We start from the raw sequence: 26,920 nt of genomic DNA, 5'->3' as shown, positions 1-26,920 counted from the left end.
GAAAGCATAGCAGAGAGTAGAATAGGGTAGAGTGGAGTTGAATAGAGTGGAAAAGAGCCAAACAGAGCTGATTAGAGCCGAATGGAGCCGAACTGAGCTGAATCAAGACGAAACGAGATGAATGGAGACAAACCGAGCCGAATTGCACCTAATCGCATTGTATCAGGGAGAATCGTGTCGCATCCCGTCAAATCGTGTCGAATTGCATCGAATCAAATCGAATTGTATTTGAGCTGAATCGCGTCGAATCGTGTCGAAATGTATCAAGTCGAATCCAATGGAATAGAGTAGGGTAGCGTAGAAAAAGAGATAGAGTAAAATAGCACTGAACAGAAAGAATAAAATAGAATAGAGTAGAGTAGAATAGAGTAAAGCAGAATAGAGTTGAATAGAGGCAAATAGAGCCCAATGGAGATGAAACGAGACAAATTGCTTTGAATCGCGTCCAATAGAATCAATTAGAGTGAACTAGAGCAGGGTAGGGTAGGGTAGGGTAGAATAGAACAGTCCAGAATGGAGTGGACTGGAATCGAATGGAGTCGAATGGAGTCGAATAATGATGAATAGAGTAGAAAAGAGTTGACTAGAGCCAAACAGGGCAGAATAGGGCTGAATCGAGCCAAATCCCACGAAATGGAGCCTAATCGAGCTGAACTGAGCCAATTTGAGCTGATTTGAACCGAACGGTGCCGAATCGCGTCAAACTGTCAAATAAAATTGAATAGAGTAGGGTAGGTTAAGGTAGGGTAGAGTAGACTAGAATAGAACAGGACAGAACAAAACTGAAAGAATAGAGTCGAGTCGAATAGAGACGAATAGAACCAAATGGAGACAAATTGTGCCAAATCTCATCGTATGGTGTCGAATCCCTTTGAATCGCGTCAAATGCCTGCAATTCGTGTTGAATCGTGTTGCATCGAATGAAATCTATTAGAATGGATTATAGTAGAGTAGGATAGGATACAGTAGATTATAATAGATTAGAGTAGAAGAGATTAGAAGGGAGTAGAATGCTGGAGTGGAGCTGAATGTTTCTGATGGAGTCGAATGGCATCGAATAGAGAAATAGAGTCGAATAGAGCTGATTAGAGCCAAATCGAGCCAAATCGAGCTGAACTGAGCCAAATCAAACCGAATCCAACCGATTGGAACCAAATGGACCCCGTTGGAGCCGATTGGAGCCTAGTCATATCGAATCGCGTCGCATAGTGTTGAAATGCGACAAATCGAATTGAATAGAGTAGGGTAGGTTAGGGTAGAATAGAAGAGAATAGAACGGGACAGAATAGAAAGAAGACAACAGAATAGGGTAAGGAGAGTAGAGCAGAGTAGAATAGAGTAGTGTAGAGTAGAATAGAGTCCGATAGAGCCGAATCGAGCGGAATCAATCCAAATGGATAGGAAATAAGACAGATCGCCTCAAATAGAATCGAACCGATTAGAGTTTGTTAGGGTAGGGTAGAAAGGAATAGAGTAGGATAGTGTAGAATAGAGTGGAATTGTTTGGAATGGAGTCAAATGGAGTGGCATAGATAGGAACAGAGTAGAAAAGAGTCGAGTAGAGCCAAATAGAGTGGAAGAGGGCTGAATAAGGCCGAATAGAGCCAACGTGAGTCGAATCGAGCCTAACTGAGCTGAATCAACCTGAATGGAGCCGAATCCAGCCTAATCAAGCTGAATCCACACGATTCGATCCGAATGGAGCCGAAAGGACCTGAATGGAGCAAGGCAAGGCAAGGATCAAACGGGACCCAGTCAGACCAAGCTGGATATGACCAGATCAAGCCGGGCATAACCAGATCAAACCAGATCTAACTAGACCCAAGCGGATCAAGCCAGATCTAACCGGGCCTAACTGTATCCAAGCTGATCCAATCGAATCCAGGTGGATAGAAGCAGATCCAGATGAATAGAACCGGATCCAGCCAGACAGAAAAGGATCCAGTCAGATCCGAATGGATTCAACCAGTTCTAAACAGATACACCTGGATCCAACCAGTCCCAACCGGTTCCAACTGGATCCATCCGGTTCGACCCTCGCCCATCTGGTTCCAACAAGATCCAACAGATTGGAACTGGATCCGTCCGGTTCCAAGTGGTTCTATGTGGACCCAGCCGGATCCATCAGGTTTGAACTGGTTCTAGCAGAATCCAACCGGTTCCAGCCAGTTCGAACTGGATCCATCTGATTCCACCGGTTCCTTCCGAAACTACCCAGTTCCAACCGGTTCCATCCGGATCGATCTTGTTCCAACCGGTTCCATCCGGATCAATCAGCTTCCAACCGGATCCATTCGGATCCAGCCGGATCAATCAGGTTTCAACTGCTTCCACCTGGATCCAAACGGATCCGTCCGGTTCCAACTGGTTCCATGTGGACCCAGGCGGATCCATCAGGTTTCAACTGGTTCTAGCAGAATCCAACTGGTTCCAGTCGGTTCCAACTGGATCTATCAGGTTCCAACAGGTTTTCTCCGCAACTATCCGGATCCACCTGGATCCATTCGGGTCCAAACCGCTCCAGCCGGATCAAGGATTTTGCAACTGGATCCATCCGTATCCAGCCGGATCAATCTGGCTCCAACCGGTTCCATCCGGATCCATCCGCTTCCAACCGGATCAAATCAGCTCCAACGAATCTCCTTGAATGCCATTGCATCCCAACAAATTCCAACAAATCGCATCGAATCCCATCGAATCCCATCCAATCGCGTCGAATCCCGTCCCACCCCTTTGAATCGCATTGAATTCCTTCAAATCCCGATGAATCTCTTCAAACCCCTTTGAACCCTGTCGATTCTTGTCGAATCCTGTTGAATCGTGTCAAATCGTATGGAGTTCCATCACAACACGTCGAAATGCTTCGATTCCTGTCAAATGGCATCCATGGCATCGAATCGCTTCAAGTCGGTTCCAAACCCGTGAATTCCATTGAATCTCATCAAATGGCTTCGATTGGCGTCTGAGCGGGTCGATTCCTGTCACATCCCATCGCATCTCATCAAATCTGTTGAATCGCGTCAAGCTGTGTCACGTTGCATTGAATCCCTTCCAAGTCGACTGCCGTTGAATTGGGTCGAATCAAGTCGAATGGCATGGAATCCCGTCGAATCTCGTCGAATCCCGTTGAATCCTGTCGGCTTCCCTCTAATCGTGTCAAATCGTGTTGAATCACTTCGATACCTGTCGAGTCCCATCGATTCCCATTAAATGCCGTCCAATCACACTGAATGGCTTTGAATCGGAAGCAATGGAATAGATTAGAATGGAGTAAGGTAGGGTAAGTTTGGGTAGGGTAGACTACGGTGGACTATAGTAGACTAGAGTAAACTGGATTAGTAGTCTAGACTACTGCCCTAGGCTAGTAGCCTAGATGAGTAGACAAGAGTAGGGTAATGTGGGGTAGCGCTGGGTAGGGGAGCGAAAGGTGGAATACACAGTAGAAGAATAGAAGAGAAGAGAATAGAGTTGAATTGTGTTGAATTGCCTCGAGTTGCATCGAATATCATCAAATCTTGTTGAATGGCATTGAATAGAGTCTATTAGAGCAGGGTAGTGTAGCATAGAATAGACTAGGACAGGAAAAAGTAGAATAGAACACAACAGAACAGAATAGAATAGATTACAGTAGGGTAGGGTAGTGCAGAATAGAATAGATTAGAACAGAATAGAATAGAATCGATTAGGGTAGGGTAGGTTGGAATAGAGAGAAAAGAAGAATAGAATAGAATAGAACAGAGCAGAATAGAAAAGGATAGATTAGTGTACGGTAGGGTAGGATAGGGTAGAATAGAATAGAAATGAATGGAATAAAAGAGAATAGAGTCGAATTGTATTAAATTTCGTGGAATCGCATTAAATCCCATGGAATAGAACAGATTAGATCAGGGTAGGGTAGGATAGAATGGAAAGGAATAGAAGAGACAAGAACGGCATAGAACAGAAGTGAAAGGAACAGAACAGGGTAGGGCAGGGTAGAATGGAGTAGGGTACTGTAGAGTCAAATAGAATGTAATAGAATAGATTAGGGTAGGGTAGCATAATGTGGAATAGAGAGTAGAAGAATAGAATAGAAGAGAATACAATTGAAAAGAGTAGAATCGAATAGATTAGCGTTGGCCAGAGTAGGGGAGAGGAGGGTAGAATAGAATGGCATAGAACAGAACCGAACACAATAGAAAGCAGAGCAGAGAGTAGAATAGGGTAGAGTGGAGTTGAATAGAGTGGAAAAGAGCCAAACAGAGCTGATTAGAGCCCAATGGAGCCGAACTGAGCTGAATCAAGACGAAACGAGATGAATCGAGACAAATCGAGCCGAATTGCACCTAATCGCATTGTATCAGGGAGAATCGTGTCGCATCCCGTCAAATCGTGTCGAATTGCATCGAATCAAATCGAATTGTATTTGAGCTGAATCGCGTCGAATCGTGTCGAAATGTGTCAAGTCGAATCCAATGGACTAGAGTAGGGTAGAGTAGGGTAGGGTAGAAAAAGAGATAGTAAAATAGAACTGAACAGAAAGAATAAAATAGAATAGAGTAGAGTAGAATAGAGTAAAGCAGAATAGAGTTGAATAGAGGCAAATAGAGCCCAATGGAGATGAAACGAGAAAAATTGCTTTGAATCGCGTCCAATAGAATCAATTAGAGTGAACTAGAGCAGGGTAGGGTAGGGTAGAATAGAACAGTCCAGAATGGAGTGGACTGGAATCGAATGGAGTCGAATGGAGTCGAATAATGATGAATAGAGTAGAAAAGAGTTGACTAGAGCCAAACAGGGCAGAATAGGGCTGAATCGAGCCAAATCCCACGAAATGGAGCCTAATCGAGCTGAACTGAGCCTATTTGAGCTGGTTTGAACCGAACGGTGCCGAATCGCGTCAAACTGTCAAATGAAATTGAATAGATTAGAGTAGGGTAGGTGAAGGTAGGGTAGAGTAGACTAGAATAGAACAGGACAGAACAAAACTGAAAGAATAGAGTCGAGTCGAACAGAGACGAACAGAACCAAATGGAGACAAATTGTGCCAAATCTCATCGTATGGTGTCGAATCCCTTTGAATCGCGTCGAATCCCTGCAATTCGTGTTGAATCGTGTTGCTTCGAATGAAATCTATTAGAATGGATTATAGTAGAGTAGGATAGGATACAGTAGATTACAATAGATTAGAGTAGAAGAGATTAGAAGGGAGTAGAATGCTGGAGTGGAGCTGAATGTTTCTGAATGGAGTCGAATGGCATCGAATACAGAAACAGAGTCGAATAGAGCTGATTAGAGCCAAATCGAGCCAAATCGAGCTGAACTGAGCCAAATCAAACCGAATCCAACCGATTGGAACCGAACGGACCCCGTTGGAGCCGATTGGAGCCTAGTCATATCGAATCGCGTCGAATAGTGTTGAAATGCGACAAATCGAATTGAATAGAGTAGGGTAGGTTAGGGTAGAATAGAAGAGAATAGAACGGGACAGAATAGAAAGAAGACAACAGAATAGGGTAAGGAGAGTAGAGCAGAGTAGAATAGAGTAGTGTGGAGTAGATTAGAGTCCGATAGAGCCGAATCGAGCGGAATCAATCCAAATGGATAGGAAATAAGACAGATCGCCTCAAATAGAATCGAACCGATTAGAGTTTGTTAGGGTAGGGTAGAAAGGAATAGAGTAGGATAGTGTAGAATAGGTGGAATTGTTTGGAATGGAGTCAAATGGAGTGGCATAGATAGGAACAGAGTAGAAAAGAGTCGAATAGAGCCAAATAGAGTGGAAGAGGGCTGAATAAGGCCGAATAGAGCCAACGTGAGTCGAATCGAGCCTAACTGAGCTGAATCAACCTGAATGGAGCCGAATCCAGCCAAATCGAGCCTAATCAAGCTGAAGCCACACGATTCGATCCGAATGGAGCCGAAAGGACCTGAATGGAGCAAGGCAAGGCAAGGCAAGGATCAAACGGGACCCAGTCAGACCAAGCTGGATATGACCAGATCAAGCCGGGCATAACCAGATCAAACCAGATCTAACTAGACCCAAGCGGATCAAGCCAGATCTAACCGGGCCTAACTGTATCCAAGCTGATCCAATTGAATCCAGGTGGATAGAAGCAGATCCAGCCGAATAGAACCGGATCCAACCAGACATAAAAGGATCCAGTCAGATCCGAATGGATTCAACCAGTTCTAAACAGATACACCTGGATCCAACCAGTCCCAACCGGTTCCAACAGAATCCATCCGGTTCCAATCTTTCCCATCTGCTTCCAAACAGATCCAAGAGATTGGAACTGGATCCGTCCGGTTCCAACTGGTTCCATGTGGACCCAGCCGGATCCATCAGGTTTGAACTGGTTCTCGCAAAATCCAACCGGTTCCAGCCAGTTGGAACTGGATCCATCTGGTTCCACCGGTTCCTTCCGAAACTATCCAGTTCCAACCGGTTCCATCCGGATCCACTTGGTTCCATCCGGTTCCATCCAGATCAATCAGCTTCCAACCAGATCCATTCGGATCCAGCCGGATCAATCAGGTTTCAACTGGTTCCACCTGGATCCAAACGGATCCGTCCGGTTCCAACTGGTTCCATGTGGACCCAGGCGGATTCATCAGGTTTCAACTTGTTCTAGAAGAATCGAACTGGTTCCAGCCGGTTCCAAATGGATCTATAGGTTCCAACAGGTTTTCTCCGCAACTATCCGGATCCAACTGGATCCATTCGGGTCCAAACCGCTCCAGCCGGATCAAGGATTTTGCAACTGGATCCATCCGTATCCAGCCGGATCAATCAGGTTTCAACTGGTTCCAGCTGGATCAAACCGGTTCCAGCCGGTTCCAACAGGATCCATCCGGTTCCAAGCGGCTCCTTCCGGAACTATCCGGTTCCAAATGGTTCCATCCGGATCCATCCACTTCCAACCGGATCCAGCTGGATCCATCAGGTGCCAACTGGTTCCAGCTGGATCCAACCGGTTCCAACTGGATGCATTCGGTTCCAAACAGTTCCTTCTGGAGCTATCCGGTTTCAACCGGTTCCATCTGGATCCAGCCGGATCAATCAGCTTTCAACTGCTTCCACCTGGATCCAAACGGTTACAGCTGTATCCAACTGGATCCATCCGGTTCCAACCGGTTCCTTCCAGAACAATCTGGCTCCAACCGGTTCCATCCGGATCCATCCGCTTCCAACCGAATCAAGTCAGTTCCAACGAATCTCCTTGAATGCCATTGAATTCCAACAAATTCCAACAAATCGCATCGAATCCCATCGAATCCCATCCAATCGCGTCGAATCCCGTCACACCCCTTTGAATCGCATTGAATTCCTTCAAATCCCGATGAATCTCTTCAAACCCCATTGAACCCTGTCGATTTTTGTCGAATCCTGTTGAATCGTGTCAAATCTTATGGCGTTCCATCACAACACGTCGAAATGCTTCGATTCCTGTCAAATGGCATCCATGGCATCGAATCGCTTCAAGTCGGTTCCAAACCCGTTGAATTCCATTGAATCGCATCAAATGGCTTCGATGGGCGTCTGAAATGGGTCGATTCCTGTCACATCCCATCGCATATCATTAAATCTGTTAAATCGCGTCGATCTGTGTCACGTTGCATTGAATCCCTTCCAAGTCGAGTGCCGTTGAATTGGGTCGAATCAAGTCGAATGGCATGGAATCCCGTCGAATCTTGTCGAATCCCGTTGAATCCTGTCGGCTTCCCTCTAATCGTGTCAAATCGTGTTGAATCACTTTGATACCTGTCGAGTCCCATCGATTCCCATTAAATGCCGTCCAATCACACTGAATGGCTTTGAATCGGAAGCAATGGAATAGATTAGAATGGAGTAAGGTAGGGTAAGTTTGGGTAGGGTAGACTACGGTGGACTATAGTAGACTAGAGAAAACTGGATTAGTAGTCTAGACTATTGCCCTAGGCTAGTAGCCTAGAAGAGTAGACAAGAGTAGGGTAATGTGGGGTAGCGCTGGGTAGGGGAGCGAAAGGTGGAATACACAGTAGAAGAATAGAAGAGAAGAGAGTAGAGTTGAATTGTGTTGAATTGCCTCGAGTTGCATGGAATATCATCAAATCTTTTTGAATGGCATTGAATAGAGTCTATTAGAGCAGGGTAGTGTAGCATAGAATAGACTAGGACAGGAAAAAGTAGAATAGAACACAACAGAACAGAATAGAATAGATTACAGTAGGGTAGGGTAGTGCAGAATAGAATAGATTAGAACAGAATAGAATAGAATCGATTAGGGTAGGGTAGGTTGGAATAGAGAGAAAAGAAGAATAGAATAGAACAGAACAGAGCAGGATAGAAAAGGATAGATTAGTGTACGGTAGGGTGGGATAGGGTAGAATAGAATAGAAATGAATGGCATAAAAGAGAATAGAGTCGAATTGTATCAAATTTCGTGGAATCGCATTAAATCACATGGAATAGAACAGATTAGATTAGGGTAGGGTAGGATAGAATAGAAAGGAATAGAATAGACAAGAACGGCATAGAACAGAAGTGAAAGGAACAGAACAGGGTAGGGCAGGGTAGAATGAAGTAGGGTACTGTAGAGTCAAATAGAATGTAATAGAATAGATTAGGGTAGGGTAGCATATTGTGGAATAGAGAGTAGAAGAATGGAAGAGAAGAGAATACAATTGAAAAAAGTCGAATCGAATAGATTAGAGTTCGCCAGAGTAGGGGAGAGGAGGGTAGAATAGAATGGCATAGAACAGAACAGAACACAATAGAAAGCATAGCAGAGAGTAGAATAGGGTAGAGTGGAGTTGAATAGAGTGGAAAAGAGCCAAATAGAGCTGATTAGAGCCGAATGGAGCCGAACTGAGCTGAATCAAGACAAAACGAGATGAATGGAGACAAATCGAGCCGAATTGCACCTAATCGCATTGTATCAGGGAAAATCGTGTCGCATCCCGTCAAATCGTGTCGAATTGCATCGAATCAAATCGAATTGTATTTGAGCTGAATCGCGTCGAATCGTGTCGAAATGTGTCAAGTCGAATCCAATGGAATAGAGTAGGGTAGAGTAGGGTAGGGTAGAAAAAGAGATAGAGTAAAATAGAACTGAACAGAAAGAATAAAATAGAATAGAGTAGAGTAGAATAGAGTAAAGCAGAATAGAGTTGAATAGAGGCAAATAGAGCCCAATGGAGATGAAACGAGACAAATTGCTTTGAATCGCGTCCAATAGAATCAATTAGAGTGAACTAGAGCAGGGTAGGGTAGGGTAGAATAGAACAGTCCAGAATGGAGTGGACTGGAGTCGAATGGAGTCGAATAATGATGAATAGAGTAGAAAAGAGTTGACTAGAGCCAAACAGGGCAGAATAGGGCTAAATCGAGCCAAATCCCACGAAATGGAGCCTAATCGAGCTGAACTGAGCCAATTTGAGCGGATTTGAACCGAACGGTGCCGAATCGCGTCAAACTGTCAAATGAAATTGAATAGATTAGAGTAGGGTAGGTTAAGGTAGGGTAGAGTAGACTAGAATAGAACAGGACAGAACAAAACTGAAAGAATAGAGCTGAGTCGAATAGAGACGAATAGAACCAAATGGAGACAAATTGTGCCAAATCTCATCGTATGGTGTCGAATCCCTTTGAATCGCGTCGAATCTCTGCAATTCGTGTTGAATCGTGTTCCATCGAATGAAATCTATTAGAATGGATTATAGTAGAGTAGGATAGGATACAGTAGATTACAATAGAATAGAGTAGAAGAGATTAGAAGGGAGTAGAATGCTGGAGTGGAGCTGAATGTTTCTGATGGAGTCGAATGGCATCGAATAGAGAAATAGAGTCGAATAGAGCTGATAAGAGCCAAATGGTACCAAATCGAGCTGAACTGAGCCAAATCAAACCGAATCCAACCGATTGGAACCAAATGGACCCCGTTGGAGCCGATTGGAGCCTAGTCATAGCGAATCGCGTCGCATAGTGTTGAAATGCGACAAATCGAATTGAATAGAGTAGGGTAGGTGAGGGTAGAATAGAAGAGAATAGAACGGGACAGAATAGAAAGAAGACAACACAATAGGGTAAGGAGAGTAGAGCAGAGTAGAATAGAGTAGTGTAGAGTAGAATAGAGTCCGATAGAGCCGAATCGAGCAGAATCAATCCAAATGGATAGGAAATAAGACAGATCGCCTCAAATAGAATCGAACCGATTAGAGTTTGTTAGGGTAGGGTAGAAAGGAATAGAGTAGGATAGTGTAGAATAGAGTGGAATTGTTTGGAATGGAGTCAAATGGAGTGGCATAGATAGGAACAGAGTAGAAAAGAGTCGAATAGAGCCGAATAGAGCCAAATAGAGTGGAAGAGGGCTGAATAAGGCCGAATAGAGCCAACGTGAGTCGAATCGAGCCTAACTGAGCTGAATCAACCTGAATGGAGCCGAATCCAGCCGAATCAAGCTGAATCCACACGATTCGATCCGAATGGAGCCGAAAGGACCTGAATGGAGCAAGGCAAGGCAAGGATCAAACGGGACCCAGTCAGACCAAGCTGGATATGACCAGATCAAGCCGGGCATAACCAGATCAAACCAGATCTAACTAGACCCAAGCGGATCAAGCCAGATCTAACCGGGCCTAACTGTATCCAAGCTGATCCAATCGAATCCAGGTGGATAGAAGCAGATCCAGACAAATAGAACCGGATCCAGCCAGACATAAAAGGATCCAGTCAGATCCGAATGGATTCAACCAGTTCTAAACAGATACACCTGGATCCAACCAGTCCCAACCGGTTCCAACCGGATCCATCCGGTTCCACCCTCGCCCATCTGGTTCCAACAAGATCCAACAGATTGGAACTGGATCCGTCCGGTTCCAAGTGGTTCTATGTGGAACCAGCCGGATCCAGCAGGTTTGAATTGGTTCTCGCAGAATCCAACCGGTTCCAGCCAGTTCGAACTGGATCCATCTGATTCAACCGGTTCCTTCCGAAACTACCCAGTTCCAACCGGTTCCATCCGGATCGATCTGGTTCCAACCGGTTCCATCCGGATCAATCAGCTTCCAACCGGATCCATTCGGATCCAGCCGGATCAATCAGGTTTCAACTGGTTCCACCTGGATCCAAACGGATCCGTCCGGTTCCAACTGGTTCCATGTGGACCCAGGCGGATCCATCAGGTTTCAACTGGTTCTAGCAGAATCCAACTGGTTCCAGTCGGTTCCAACTGGATCTATCAGGTTCCAACAGGTTTTCTCCGCAACTATCCGGATCCAACTGGATCCATTCGGGTCCAATCCGCTCCAGCCGAATCAAGGATTTTGCAACTGGATCAATCCGTATCCAGCCGGATCAATCTGGCTCCAACCGGTTCCATCCGGATCCATCCGTTTCCAACCGGATCAAATCAGCTCCAACGAATCTCCTTGAATGCCATTGCATCCCAACAAATTCCAACAAATCGCATCGAATCCCATCGAATCCCATCCAATCGCGTCGAATCCCGTCACACCCCTTTGAATTGCATTGAATTCCTTCAAATCCCGATGAATCTCTTCAAACCCCGTTGAACCCTGTCGATTCTTGTCGAATCCTGTTGAATCGTGTCAAACCGTATGGAGTTCCATCACAACACGTCGAAATGCTTCGATTCCTGTCAAATGGCATCCATGGCATCGAATCGCTTCAAGTCGGTTCCAAACCCGTTGAATTCCATTGAATCGCATCAAATGGCTTCGATGGGCGTCTGATCGGGTCGATTCCTGTCACATCCCATCGCATCTCATTAAATCTGTTGAATCGCGTCCATCTGTGTCACGTTGCGTTGAATCCCTTCCAAGTCGAGTGCCGTTGAATTGGGTCGAATCAAGTCGAATGGCATGGAATCCCGTCGAATCTCGTCGAATCACGTTGAATCCTGTCGGCTTGCCTCTAATCGTGTCAAATCGTGTTGAATCACTTCGATACCTGTCGAGTCCCATCGATTCCCATTAAATGCCGTCCAATCACACTGAATGGCTTTGAATCGGAAGCAATGGAATAGATTAGAATGGAGTAAGGTAGGGTAAGTTTGGGTAGGGTAGACTACGGTGGACTATAGTAGACTAGAGTAAACTGGATTAGTAGTCTAGACTATTGCCCTAGGCTAGTAGCCTAGATGAGTAGACAAGAGTAGGGTAATGTGGGGTAGCGCTGGGTAGGGGAGCGAAAGGTGGAATACACAGTAGAAGAATAGAAGAGAAGAGAATAGAGTTGAATTGTGTTGAATTGCCTCGAGTTGCATCGAATATCATCAAATCTTGTTGAATGGCATTGAATAGAGTCTATTAGAGCAGGGTAGTGTAGGATAGAATAGACTAGGACAAGAAAAAGTAGAATAGAACACAACAGAACAGAATAGAATAGATTACAGTAGGGTAGGGTAGTACAGAATAGAATAGATTAGAACAGAACAGAATAGAATAGAATCGATTAGGGTAGGGTAGGTTGGAATAGAGAGAAAAGAAGAATAGAATAGAACAGAACAGAGCAGAATAGAAAAGGATAGATTAGTGTACGGTAGGGTAGGATAGGGTAGAATAGAATAGAAATGAATGGCATAAAAGAGAATAGAGTCGAATTGTATCAAATTTCGTGGAATTGCATTAAATCCCATGGAATAGAACAGATTAGAGTAGCGTAGGGTAGGATAGAATGGAAAGGAATAGAATAGACAAGAACGGCATAGAACAGAAGTGAAAGGAACAGAACAGGGTAGGGCACGGTAGAATGGGGTAGGGTACTGTAGAGTCAAATAAAATGTAATAGAATAGATTAGGGTAGGGTACGGTAGCATATTGTGGAATAGAGAGTAGAAGAATAGAAGAGAAGAGAATACAATTGAAAAGAGTCGAATCGAATAGATTAGAGTTGGCCAGAGTAAGGGAGAGGAGGGTAGAATAGAATGGCATAGAACAGAACCGAACACAATAGAAAGCATAGCAGAGAGTAGAATAGGGTAGAGTGGAGTTGAATAGAGTGGAAAAGAGCCAAACAGAGCTGATTAGAGCCGAATGGAGCCGAACTGAGCTGAATCAAGACGAAACGAGATGAATGGAGACAAACCGAGCCGAATTGCACCTAATCGCATTGTATCAGGGAGAATCGTGTCGCATCCCGTCAAATCGTGTCGAATTGCATCGAATCAAATCGAATTGTATTTGAGCTGAATCGCGTCGAATCGTGTCGAAATGTATCAAGTCGAATCCAATGGAATAGAGTAGGGTAGCGTATAAAAAGAGATAGAGTAAAATAGCACTGAACAGAAAGAATAAAATAGAATAGAGTAGAGTAGAATAGAGTAAAGCAGAATAGAGTTGAATAGAGGCAAATAGAGCCCAATGGAGATGAAACGAGACAAATTGCTTTGAATCGCGTCCAATAGAATCAATTAGAGTGAACTAGAGCAGGGTAGGGTAGGGTAGGGTAGAATAGAACAGTCCAGAATGGAGTGGACTGGAATCGAATGGAGTCGAATGGAGTCGAATAATGATGAATAGAGTAGAAAAGAGTTGACTAGAGCCAAACAGGGCAGAATAGGGCTGAATCGAGCCAAATCCCACAAAATGGAGCCTAATCGAGCTGAACTGAGCCAATTTGAGCTGGTTTGAACCGAACGGTGCCGAATCGCGTCAAACTGTCAAATAAAATTGAATAGATTAGAGTAGGGTAGGTTAAGGTAGGGTAGAGTAGACTAGAATAGAACAGGACAGAACAAAACTGAAAGAATAGAGTCGAGTCGAATAGAGACGAATAGAACCAAATGGAGACAAATTGTGCCAAATCTCATCGTATGGTGTCGAATCCCTTTGAATCGCGTCGAATCCCTGCAATTCGTGTTGAATCGTGTTGCATCGAATGAAATCTATTAGAATGGATTATAGTAGAGTAGGATAGGATACAGTAGATTACAATAGATTAGAGTAGAAGAGATTAGAAGGGAGTAGAATGCTGGAGTGGAGCTGAATGTTTCTGATGGAGTCGAATGGCATCGAATAGAGAAATAGAGTCGAATAGAGCTGATTAGAGCCAAATCGAGCCAAATCGAGCTGAACTGAGCCAAATCAAACCGAATCCAACCGATTGGAACCAAATGGACCCCGCTGGAGCCGATTGGAGCCTAGTCATATCGAATCGCGTCGCATAGTGTTGAAATGCGACAAATCGAATTGAATAGAGTAGGGTAGGTTAGGGTAGAATAGAAGAGAATAGAACGGGACAGAATAGAAAGAAGACAACACAATAGGGTAAGGAGAGTAGAATAGAGTAGTGTAGAGTAGAATAGAGTCCGATAGAGCCGAATCGAGCGGAATCAATCCAAATGGATAGGAAATAAGACAGATCGCCTCAAATAGAATCGAACCGATTAGAGTTTGTTAGGGTAGGGTAGAAAGGAATAGAGTAGGATAGTGTAGAATAGAGTGGAATTGTTTGGAATGGAGTCAAATGGAGTGGCATAGATAGGAACAGAGTAGAAAAGAGTCGAATAGAGCCAAATAGAGTGGAAGAGGGCTGAATAAGGCCGAATAGAGCCAACGTGAGTCGAATCGAGCCTAACTGAGCTGAATCAACCTGAATGGAGCCGAATCCAGCCGAATCAAGCTGAATCCACACGATTCGATCCGAATGGAGCCGAAAGGACCTGAATGGAGCAAGGCAAGGCAAGGATCAAACGGGACCCAGTCAGACCAAGCTGGATATGACCAGATCAAGCCGGGCATAACCAGATCAAACCAGATCTAACTAGACCCAAGCGGATCAAGCCAGATCTAACCGGGCCTAACTGTATCCAAGCTGATCCAATCGAATCCAGGTGGATAGAAGCAGATCCAGATGAATAGAACCGGATCCAGCCAGACATAAAAGGATCCAGTCAGATCCGAATGGATTCAACCAGTTCTAAACAGATACACCTGGATCCAACCAGTCCCAACCGGTTCCAACCGGATCCATCCGGTTCGACCCTCGCCCATCTGGTTCCAACAAGATCCAACAGATTGGAACTGGATCCGTCCGGTTCCAAGTGGTTCTATGTGGACCCAGCCGGATCCATCAGGTTTGAACTGGTTCTAGCAGAATCCAACCGGTTCCAGCCAGTTCGAACTGGATCCATCTGATTCCACCGGTTCCTTCCGAAACTACCCAGTTCCAACCGGTTCCATCCGGATCGATCTGGTTCCAACCGGTTCCATCCGGATCAATCAGCTTCCAACCGGATCCATTCGGATCCAGCCGGATCAATCAGGTTTCAACTGGTTCCACCTGGATCCAAACGGATCCGTCCGGTTCCAACTGGTTCCATGTGGACCCAGGCGGATCCATCAGGTTTCAACTGGTTCTAGCAGAATCCAACTGGTTCCAGTCGGTTCCAACTGGATCTATCAGGTTCCAACAGGTTTTCTCCGCAACTATCCGGATCCACCTGGATCCATTCGGGTCCAAACCGCTCCAGCCGGATCAAGGATTTTGCAACTGGATCCATCCGTATCCAGCCGGATCAATCTGGCTCCAACCGGTTCCATCCGGATCCATCCGCTTCCAACCGGATCAAATCAGCTCCAACGAATCTCCTTGAATGCCATTGCATCCCAACAAATTCCAACAAATCGCATCGAATCCCATCGAATCCCATCCAATCGCGTCGAATCCCGTCACACCCCTTTGAATCGCATTGAATTCCTTCAAATCCCGATGAATCTCTTCAAACCCCGTTGAACCCTGTCGATTCTTGTCGAATCCTGTTGAATCGTGTCAAATCGTATGGAGTTCCATCACAACACGTCGAAATGCTTCGATTCCTGTCAAATGGCATCCATGGCTTCGAATCGCTTCAAGTCGGTTCCAAACCCGTGAATTCCATTGAATCTCATCAAATGGCTTCGATTGGCGTCTGAGCGGGTCGATTCCTGTCACATCCCATCGCATCTCATTAAATCTGTTGAATCGCGTCAAGCTGTGTCACGTTGCATTGAATCCCTTCCAAGTCGACTGCCGTTGAATTGGGTCGAATCAAGTCGAATGGCATGGAATCCCGTCGAATCTTGTCGAATCCCGTTGAATCCTGTCGGCTTCCCTCTAATCGTGTCAAATCGTGTTGAATCACTTCGATACCTGTCGAGTCCCATCGATTCCCATTAAATGCCGTCCAATCACACTGAATGGCTTTGAATCGGAAGCAATGGAATAGATTAGAATGGAGTAAGGTAGGGTAAGTTTGGGTAGGGTAGACTACGGTGGACTATAGTAGACTAGAGTAAACTGGATTAGTAGTCTAGACTATTACCCTAGGCTAGTAGCCTAGATGAGTAGACAAGAGTAGGGTAATGTGGGGTAGCGCTGGGTAGGGGAGCGAAAGGTGGAATACACAGTAGAAGAATAGAAGAGAAGAGAATAGAGTTGAATTGTGTTGAATTGCCTCGAGTTGCATCGAATATCATCAAATCTTGTTGAATGGCATTGAATAGAGTCTATTAGAGCAGGGTAGTGTAGGATAGAATAGACTAGGACAGGAAAAAGTAGAATAGAACACAACAGAACAGAATAGAATAGATTACAGTAGGGTAGGGTAGTACAGAATAGAATAGATTAGAACAGAACAGAATAGAATAGAATCGATTAGGGTAGGGTAGGTTGGAATAGAGAGAAAAGAAGAATAGAATAGAACAGAACAGAGCAGAATAGAAAAGGATAGATTAGTGTACGGTAGGGTAGGATAGGGTAGAATAGAATAGAAATGAATGGCATAAAAGAGAATAGAGTCGAATTGTATCAAATTTCGTGGAATGGCTTTAAATCCCATGGAATAGAACAGATTAGAGTAGGGTAGGGTAGGATAGAATGGAAAGGAATAGAATAGACAAGAACGGCATAGAACAGAAGTGAAAGGAACAGAACAGGGTAGGGCAGGGTAGAATGGAGTAGGGTACTGTAGAGTCAAATAGAATGTAATAGAATAGATTAGGGTAGGGTAGCATATTGTGGAATAGAGAGTAGAAGAATAGAAGAGAAGAGAATACAATTGAGAAGAGTCGAATCGAATAGATTAGAGTTGGCCAGAGTAAGGGAGAGGAGGGTAGAATAGAATGGCATAGAACAGAACAGAACACAACAGAAAGCATAGCAGAGAGTAGAATAGGGTAGAGTGGAGTTGAATAGAGTGGAAAAGAGCCAAATAGAGCTGATTAGAGCCGAATGGAGCCGAACTGAGCTGAATCAAGACGAAACGAGATGAATGGAGACAAACCGAGCCGAATTGCACCTAATCGCATTGTATCAGGGAGAATCGTGTCACATCCCATCAAATCGTGTCGAATTGCATCGAATCAAATCGAATTGTATTTGAGCTGAATCGCGTCGAATCGTGTCGAAATGTGTCAAGTCGAATCCAATGGAATAGAGTAGGGTAGAGTAGGGTAGGGTAGAAAAAGAGATAGAGTAAAATAGAACTGAACAGAAAGAATAAAATAGAATAGAGTAGAGTAGAATAGAGTAAAGCAGAATAGAGTTGAATAGAGGCAAATAGAGCCCAATGGAGATGAAACGAGACAAATTGCTTTGAATCGCGTCCAATAGAATCAATTAGAGTGAACTAGAGCAGGGTAGGGTAGGGTAGAATAGAACAGTCCAGAATGGAGTGGACTGGAATCGAATGGAGTCGAATGGAGTCGAATAATGATGAATAGAGTAGAAAAGAGTTGACTAGAGCCAAACAGGGCAGAATAGGGCTGAATCGAGCCAAATCCCAAGAAATGGAGCCTAATCGAGCTGAACTGAGCCAATTTGAGCTGATTTGAACCGAACGGTGCCGAATCGCGTCAAACTGTCAAATGAAATTGAATAGATTAGAGTAGGGTAGGTTAAGGTAGGGTAGAGTAGACTAGAATAGAACAGGACAGAACAAAACTGAAAGAATAGAGTCGAGTCGAATAGAGACGAATAGAACCAAATGGAGACAAATTGTGCCAAATCTCATCGTATGGTGTCGAATCCCTTTGAATCGCGTCGAATCCCTGCAATTCGTGTTGAATCGTGTTGCATCGAATGAAATCTATTAGAATGGATTATAGTAGAGTAGGATAGGATACAGTAGATTACAATAGATTAGAGTAGAAGAGATTAGAAGGGAGTAGAATGCTGGAGTGGAGCTGAATGTTTCTGATGGAGTCGAATGGCATCGAATAGAGAAATAGAGTCGAATAGAGCTGATTAGAGCCAAATCGAGCCAAATCGAGCTGAACTGAGCCAAATCAAACCGAATCCAACCGATTGGAACCAAATGGACCCCGTTGGAGCCGATTGGAGCCTAGTCATATCGAATCGCGTCGCATAGTGTTGAAATGCGACAAATCAAATTGAATAGAGTAGGGTAGGTTAGGGTAGAATAGAAGAGAATAGAACGGGACAGAATAGAAAGAAGACAACACAATAGGGTAAGGAGAGTAGAGCAGAGTAGAATAGAGTAGTGTAGAGTAGAATAGAGTCCGATAGAGCCGATTCGAGCGGAATCAATCCAAATGGATAGGAAATAAGACAGATCGCCTCAAATAGAATCGAACCGATTAGAGTTTGTTAGGGTAGGGTAGAAAGGAATAGAGTAGGATAGTGTAGAATAGAGTGGAATTGTTTGGAATGGAGTCAAATGGAGTGGCATAGATAGGAACAGAGTAGAAAAGAGTCGAATAGAGCCAAATAGAGTGGAAGAGGGCTGAATAAGGCCGAATAGAGCCAACGTGAGTCGAATCGAGCCTAACTGAGCTGAATCAACCTGAATGGAGCCGAATCCAGCCGAATCAAGCTGAATCCACACGATTCGATCCGAATGGAGCCGAAAGGACCTGAATGGAGCAAGGCAAGGCAAGGATCAAACGGGACCCAGTCAGACCAAGCTGGATATGACCAGATCAAGCCGGGCATAACCAGATCAAACCAGATCTAACTAGACCCAAGCGGATCAAGCCAGATCTAACCGGGCCTAACTGTATCCAAGCTGATCCAATCGAATCCAGGTGGATAGAAGCAGATCCAGATGAATAGAACCGGATCCAGCCAGACATAAAAGGATCCAGTCAGATCCGAATGGATTCAACCAGTTCTAAACAGATACACCTGGATCCAACCAGTCCCAACCGGTTCCAACCGGATCCATCCGGTTCGACCCTCGCCCATCTGGTTCCAACAAGATCCAACAGATTGGAACTGGATCCGTCCGGTTCCAAGTGGTTCTATGTGGACCCAGCCGGATCCATCAGGTTTGAACTGGTTCTAGCAGAATCCAACCGGTTCCAGCCAGTTCGAACTGGATCCATCTGATTCCACCGGTTCCTTCCGAAACTACCCAGTTCCAACCGGTTCCATCCGGATCGATCTGGTTCCAACCGGTTCCATCCGGATCAATCAGCTTCCAACCGGATCCATTCGGATCCAGCCGGATCAATCAGGTTTCAACTGGTTCCACCTGGATCCAAACGGATCCGTCCGGTTCCAACTGGTTCCATGTGGACCCAGGCGGATCCATCAGGTTTCAACTGGTTCTAGCAGAATCCAACTGGTTCCAGTCGGTTCCAACTGGATCTATCAGGTTCCAACAGGTTTTCTCCGCAACTATCCGGATCCACCTGGATCCATTCGGGTCCAAACCGCTCCAGCCGGATCAAGGATTTTGCAACTGGATCCATCCGTATCCAGCCGGATCAATCTGGCTCCAACCGGTTCCATCCGGATCCATCCGCTTCCAACCGGATCAAATCAGCTCCAACGAATCTCCTTGAATGCCATTGCATCCCAACAAATTCCAACAAATCGCATCGAATCCCATCGAATCCCATCCAATCGCGTCGAATCCCGTCACACCCCTTTGAATCGCATTGAATTCCTTCAAATCCCGATGAATCTCTTCAAACCCCGTTGAACCCTGTCGATTCTTGTCGAATCCTGTTGAATCGTGTCAAATCGTATGGAGTTCCATCACAACACGTCGAAATGCTTCGATTCCTGTCAAATGGCATCCATGGCATCGAATCGCTTCAAGTCGGTTCCAAACCCGTGAATTCCATTGAATCTCATCAAATGGCTTCGATTGGCGTCTGAGCGGGTCGATTCCTGTCACATCCCATCGCATCTCATTAAATCTGTTGAATCGCGTCAAGCTGTGTCACGTTGCATTGAATCCCTTCCAAGTCGACTGCCGTTGAATTGGGTCGAATCAAGTCGAATGGCATGGAATCCCGTCGAATCTCGTCGAATCCCGTTGAATCCTGTCGGCTTCCCTCTAATCGTGTCAAATCGTGTTGAATCACTTCGATACCTGTCGAGTCCCATCGATTCCCATTAAATGCCGTCCAATCACACTGAATGGCTTTGAATCGGAAGCAATGGAATAGATTAGAATGGAGTAAGGTAGGGTAAGTTTGGGTAGGGTAGACTACGGTGGACTATAGTAGACTAGAGTAAACTGGATTAGTAGTCTAGACTATTGCCCTAGGCTAGTAGCCTAGATGAGTAGACAAGAGTAGGGTAATGTGGGGTAGCGCTGGGTAGGGGAGCGAAAGGTGGAATACACAGTAGAAGAATAGAAGAGAAGAGAATAGAGTTGAATTGTGTTGAATTGCCTCGAGTTGCATCGAATATCATCAAATCTTGTTGAATGGCATTGAATAGAGTCTATTAGAGCAGGGTAGTGTAGGATAGAATAGACTAGGACAGGAAAAAGTAGAATAGAACACAACAGAACAGAATAGAATAGATTACAGTAGGGTAGGGTAGTACAGAATAGAATAGATTAGAACAGAACAGAATAGAATAGAATCGATTAGGGTAGGGTAGGTTGGAATAGAGAGAAAAGAAGAATAGAATAGAACAGAACAGAGCAGAATAGAAAAGGATAGATTAGTGTACGGTAGGGTAGGATAGGGCAGAATAGAATAGAAATGAATGGCATAAAAGAGAATAGAGTCGAATTGTATCAAATTTCGTGGAATGGCTTTAAATCCCATGGAATAGAACAGATTAGAGTAGGGTAGGGTAGGATAGAATGGAAAGGAATAGAATAGACAAGAACGGCATAGAACAGAAGTGAAAGGAACAGAACAGGGTAGGGCAGGGTAGAATGGAGTAGGGTACTGTAGAGTCAAATAGAATGTAATAGAATAGATTAGGGTAGGGTAGGGTAGCATATTGTGGAATAGAGAGTAGAAGAATAGAAGAGAAGAGAATACAATTGAGAAGAGTCGAATCGAATAGATTAGAGTTGGCCAGAGTAAGGGAGAGGAGGGTAGAATAGAATGGCATAGAACAGAACAGAACACAACAGAAAGCATAGCAGAGAGTAGAATAGGGTAGAGTGGAGTTGAATAGAGTGGAAAAGAGCCAAATAGAGCTGATTAGAGCCGAATGGAGCCGAACTGAGCTGAATCAAGACGAAACGAGATGAATGGAGACAAACCGAGCCGAATTGCACCTAATCGCATTGTATCAGGGAGAATCGTGTCACATCCCGTCAAATCGTGTCGAATTGCATCGAATCAAATCGAATTGTATTTGAGCTGAATCGCGTCGAATCGTGTCGAAATGTGTCAAGTCGAATCCAATGGAATAGAGTAGGGTAGAGTAGGGTAGGGTAGAAAAAGAGATAGAGTAAAATAGAACTGAACAGAAAGAATAAAATAGAATAGAGTAGAGTAGAATAGAGTAAAGCAGAATAGAGTTGAATAGAGGCAAATAGAGCCCAATGGAGATGAAACGAGACAAATTGCTTTGAATCGCGTCCAATAGAATCAATTAGAGTGAACTAGAGCAGGGTAGGGTAGGGTAGGGTAGAATAGAACAGTCCAGAATGGAGTGGACTGGAATCGAATGGAGTCGAATGGAGTCGAATAATGATGAATAGAGTAGAAAAGAGTTGACTAGAGCCAAACAGGGCAGAATAGGGCTGAATCGAGCCAAATCCCACGAAATGGAGCCTAATCGAGCTGAACTGAGCCAATTTGAGCTGATTTGAACCGAACGGTGCCGAATCGCGTCAAACTGTCAAATGAAATTGAATAGATTAGAGTAGGGTAGGTTAAGGTAGGGTAGAGTAGACTAGAATAGAACAGGACAGAACAAAACTGAAAGAATAGAGTCGAGTCGAATAGAGACGAATAGAACCAAATGGAGACAAATTGTGCCAAATCTCATCGTATGGTGTCGAATCCCTTTGAATCGCGTCGAATCCCTGCAATTCGTGTTGAATCGTGTTGCATCGAATGAAATCTATTAGAATGGATTATAGTAGAGTAGGATAGGATACAGTAGATTACAATAGATTAGAGTAGAAGAGATTAGAAGGGAGTAGAATGCTGGAGTGGAGCTGAATGTTTCTGATGGAGTCGAATGGCATCGAATAGAGAAATAGAGTCGAATAGAGCTGATTAGAGCCAAATCGAGCCAAATCGAGCTGAACTGAGCCAAATCAAACCGAATCCAACCGATTGGAACCAAATGGACCCCGTTGGAGCCGATTGGAGCCTAGTCATATCGAATCGCGTCGCATAGTGTTGAAATGCGACAAATCGAATTGAATAGAGTAGGGTAGGTTAGGGTAGAATAGAAGAGAATAGAACGGGACAGAATAGAAAGAAGACAACACAATAGGGTAAGGAGAGTAGAGCAGAGTAGAATAGAGTAGTGTAGAGTAGAATAGAGTCCGATAGAGCCGATTCGAGCGGAATCAATCCAAATGGATAGGAAATAAGACAGATCGCCTCAAATAGAATCGAACCGATTAGAGTTTGTTAGGGTAGGGTAGAAAGGAATAGAGTAGGATAGTGTAGAATAGAGTGGAATTGTTTGGAATGGAGTCAAATGGAGTGGCATAGATAGGAACAGAGTAGAAAAGAGTCGAATAGAGCCAAATAGAGTGGAAGAGGGCTGAATAAGGCCGAATAGAGCCAACGTGAGTCGAATCGAGCCTAACTGAGCTGAATCAACCTGAATGGAGCCGAATCCAGCCGAATCAAGCTGAATCCACACGATTCGATCCGAATGGAGCCGAAAGGACCTGAATGGAGCAAGGCAAGGCAAGGATCAAACGGGACCCAGTCAGACCAAGCTGGATATGACCAGATCAAGCCGGGCATAACCAGATCAAACCAGATCTAACTAGACCCAAGCGGATCAAGCCAGATCTAACCGGGCCTAACTGTATCCAAGCTGATCCAATCGAATCCAGGTGGATAGAAGCAGATCCAGATGAATAGAACCGGATCCAGCCAGACATAAAAGGATCCAGTCAGATCCGAATGGATTCAACCAGTTCTAAACAGATACACCTGGATCCAACCAGTCCCAACCGGTTCCAACCGGATCCATCCGGTTCGACCCTCGCCCATCTGGTTCCAACAAGATCCAACAGATTGGAACTGGATCCGTCCGGTTCCAAGTGGTTCTATGTGGACCCAGCCGGATCCATCAGGTTTGAACTGGTTCTAGCAGAATCCAACCGGTTCCAGCCAGTTCGAACTGGATCCATCTGATTCCACCGGTTCCTTCCGAAACTACCCAGTTCCAACCGGTTCCATCCGGATCGATCTGGTTCCAACCGGTTCCATCCGGATCAATCAGCTTCCAACCGGATCCATTCGGATCCAGCCGGATCAATCAGGTTTCAACTGGTTCCACCTGGATCCAAACGGATCCGTCCGGTTCCAACTGGTTCCATGTGGACCCAGGCGGATCCATCAGGTTTCAACTGGTTCTAGCAGAATCCAACTGGTTCCAGTCGGTTCCAACTGGATCTATCAGGTTCCAACAGGTTTTCTCCGCAACTATCCGGATCCACCTGGATCCATTCGGGTCCAAACCGCTCCAGCCGGATCAAGGATTTTGCAACTGGATCCATCCGTATCCAGCCGGATCAATCTGGCTCCAACCGGTTCCATCCGGATCCATCCGCTTCCAACCGGATCAAATCAGCTCCAACGAATCTCCTTGAATGCCATTGCATCCCAACAAATTCCAACAAATCGCATCGAATCCCATCGAATCCCATCCAATCGCGTCGAATCCCGTCACACCCCTTTGAATCGCATTGAATTCCTTCAAATCCCGATGAATCTCTTCAAACCCCGTTGAACCCTGTCGATTCTTGTCGAATCCTGTTGAATCGTGTCAAATCGTATGGAGTTCCATCACAACACGTCGAAATGCTTCGATTCCTGTCAAATGGCATCCATGGCATCGAATCGCTTCAAGTCGGTTCCAAACCCGTGAATTCCATTGAATCTCATCAAATGGCTTCGATTGGCGTCTGAGCGGGTCGATTCCTGTCACATCCCATCGCATCTCATTAAATCTGTTGAATCGCGTCAAGCTGTGTCACGTTGCATTGAATCCCTTCCAAGTCGACTGCCGTTGAATTGGGTCGAATCAAGTCGAATGGCATGGAATCCCGTCGAATCTCGTCGAATCCCGTTGAATCCTGTCGGCTTCCCTCTAATCGTGTCAAATCGTGTTGAATCACTTCGATACCTGTCGAGTCCCATCGATTCCCATTAAATGCCGTCCAATCACACTGAATGGCTTTGAATCGGAAGCAATGGAATAGATTAGAATGGAGTAAGGTAGGGTAAGTTTGGGTAGGGTAGACTACGGTGGACTATAGTAGACTAGAGTAAACTGGATTAGTAGTCTAGACTATTGCCCTAGGCTAGTAGCCTAGATGAGTAGACAAGAGTAGGGTAATGTGGGGTAGCGCTGGGTAGGGGAGCGAAAGGTGGAATACACAGTAGAAGAATAGAAGAGAAGAGAATAGAGTTGAATTGTGTTGAATTGCCTCGAGTTGCATCGAATATCATCAAATCTTGTTGAATGGCATTGAATAGAGTCTATTAGAGCAGGGTAGTGTAGGATAGAATAGACTAGGACAGGAAAAAGTAGAATAGAACACAACAGAACAGAATAGAATAGATTACAGTAGGGTAGGGTAGTACAGAATAGAATAGATTAGAACAGAACAGAATAGAATAGAATCGATTAGGGTAGGGTAGGTTGGAATAGAGAGAAAAGAAGAATAGAATAGAACAGAACAGAGCAGAATAGAAAAGGATAGATTAGTGTACGGTAGGGTAGGATAGGGCAGAATAGAATAGAAATGAATGGCATAAAAGAGAATAGAGTCGAATTGTATCAAATTTCGTGGAATGGCTTTAAATCCCATGGAATAGAACAGATTAGAGTAGGGTAGGGTAGGATAGAATGGAAAGGAATAGAATAGACAAGAACGGCATAGAACAGAAGTGAAAGGAACAGAACAGGGTAGGGCAGGGTAGAATGGAGTAGGGTACTGTAGAGTCAAATAGAATGTAATAGAATAGATTAGGGTAGGGTAGGGTAGCATATTGTGGAATAGAGAGTAGAAGAATAGAAGAGAAGAGAATACAATTGAGAAGAGTCGAATCGAATAGATTAGAGTTGGCCAGAGTAAGGGAGAGGAGGGTAGAATAGAATGGCATAGAACAGAACAGAACACAACAGAAAGCATAGCAGAGAGTAGAATAGGGTAGAGTGGAGTTGAATAGAGTGGAAAAGAGCCAAATAGAGCTGATTAGAGCCGAATGGAGCCGAACTGAGCTGAATCAAGACGAAACGAGATGAATGGAGACAAACCGAGCCGAATTGCACCTAATCGCATTGTATCAGGGAGAATCGTGTCACATCCCGTCAAATCGTGTCGAATTGCATCGAATCAAATCGAATTGTATTTGAGCTGAATCGCGTCGAATCGTGTCGAAATGTGTCAAGTCGAATCCAATGGAATAGAGTAGGGTAGAGTAGGGTAGGGTAGAAAAAGAGATAGAGTAAAATAGAACTGAACAGAAAGAATAAAATAGAATAGAGTAGAGTAGAATAGAGTAAAGCAGAATAGAGTTGAATAGAGGCAAATAGAGCCCAATGGAGATGAAACGAGACAAATTGCTTTGAATCGCGTCCAATAGAATCAATTAGAGTGAACTAGAGCAGGGTAGGGTAGGGTAGAATAGAACAGTCCAGAATGGAGTGGACTGGAATCGAATGGAGTCGAATGGAGTCGAATAATGATGAATAGAGTAGAAAAGAGTTGACTAGAGCCAAACAGGGCAGAATAGGGCTGAATCGAGCCAAATCCCACGAAATGGCGCCTAATCGAGCTGAACTGAGCCAATTTGAGCTGATTTGAACCGAACGGTGCCGAATCGCGTCAAACTGTCAAATGAAATTGAATAGATTAGAGTAGGGTAGGTTAAGGTAGGGTAGAGTAGACTAGAATAGAACAGGACAGAACAAAACTGAAAGAATAGAGTCGAGTCGAATAGAGACGAATAGAACCAAATGGAGACAAATTGTGCCAAATCTCATCGTATGGTGTCGAATCCCTTTGAATCGCGTCGAATCCCTGCAATTCGTGTTGAATCGTGTTGCATCGAATGAAATCTATTAGAATGGATTATAGTAGAGTAGGATAGGATACAGTAGATTACAATAGATTAGAGTAGAAGAGATTAGAAGGGAGTAGAATGCTGGAGTGGAGCTGAATGTTTCTGATGGAGTCGAATGGCATCGAATAGAGAAATAGAGTCGAATAGAGCTGATTAGAGCCAAATCGAGCCAAATCGAGCTGAACTGAGCCAAATCAAACCGAATCCAACCGATTGGAACCAAATGGACCCCGTTGGAGCCGATTGGAGCCTAGTCATATCGAATCGCGTCGCATAGTGTTGAAATGCGACAAATCAAATTGAATAGAGTAGGGTAGGTTAGGGTAGAATAGAAGAGAATAGAACGGGACAGAATAGAAAGAAGACAACACAATAGGGTAAGGAGAGTAGAGCAGAGTAGAATAGAGTAGTGTAGAGTAGAATAGAGTCCGATAGAGCCGATTCGAGCGGAATCAATCCAAATGGA

The sequence above is a fragment of the Elephas maximus genome, chromosome 4 (genome assembly GCF_024166365.1).
Source record: "Elephas maximus indicus isolate mEleMax1 chromosome 4, mEleMax1 primary haplotype, whole genome shotgun sequence".
Lineage (NCBI taxonomy): Eukaryota > Metazoa > Chordata > Mammalia > Proboscidea > Elephantidae > Elephas > Elephas maximus.
This window is presented reverse-complemented; position numbering follows the sequence as displayed.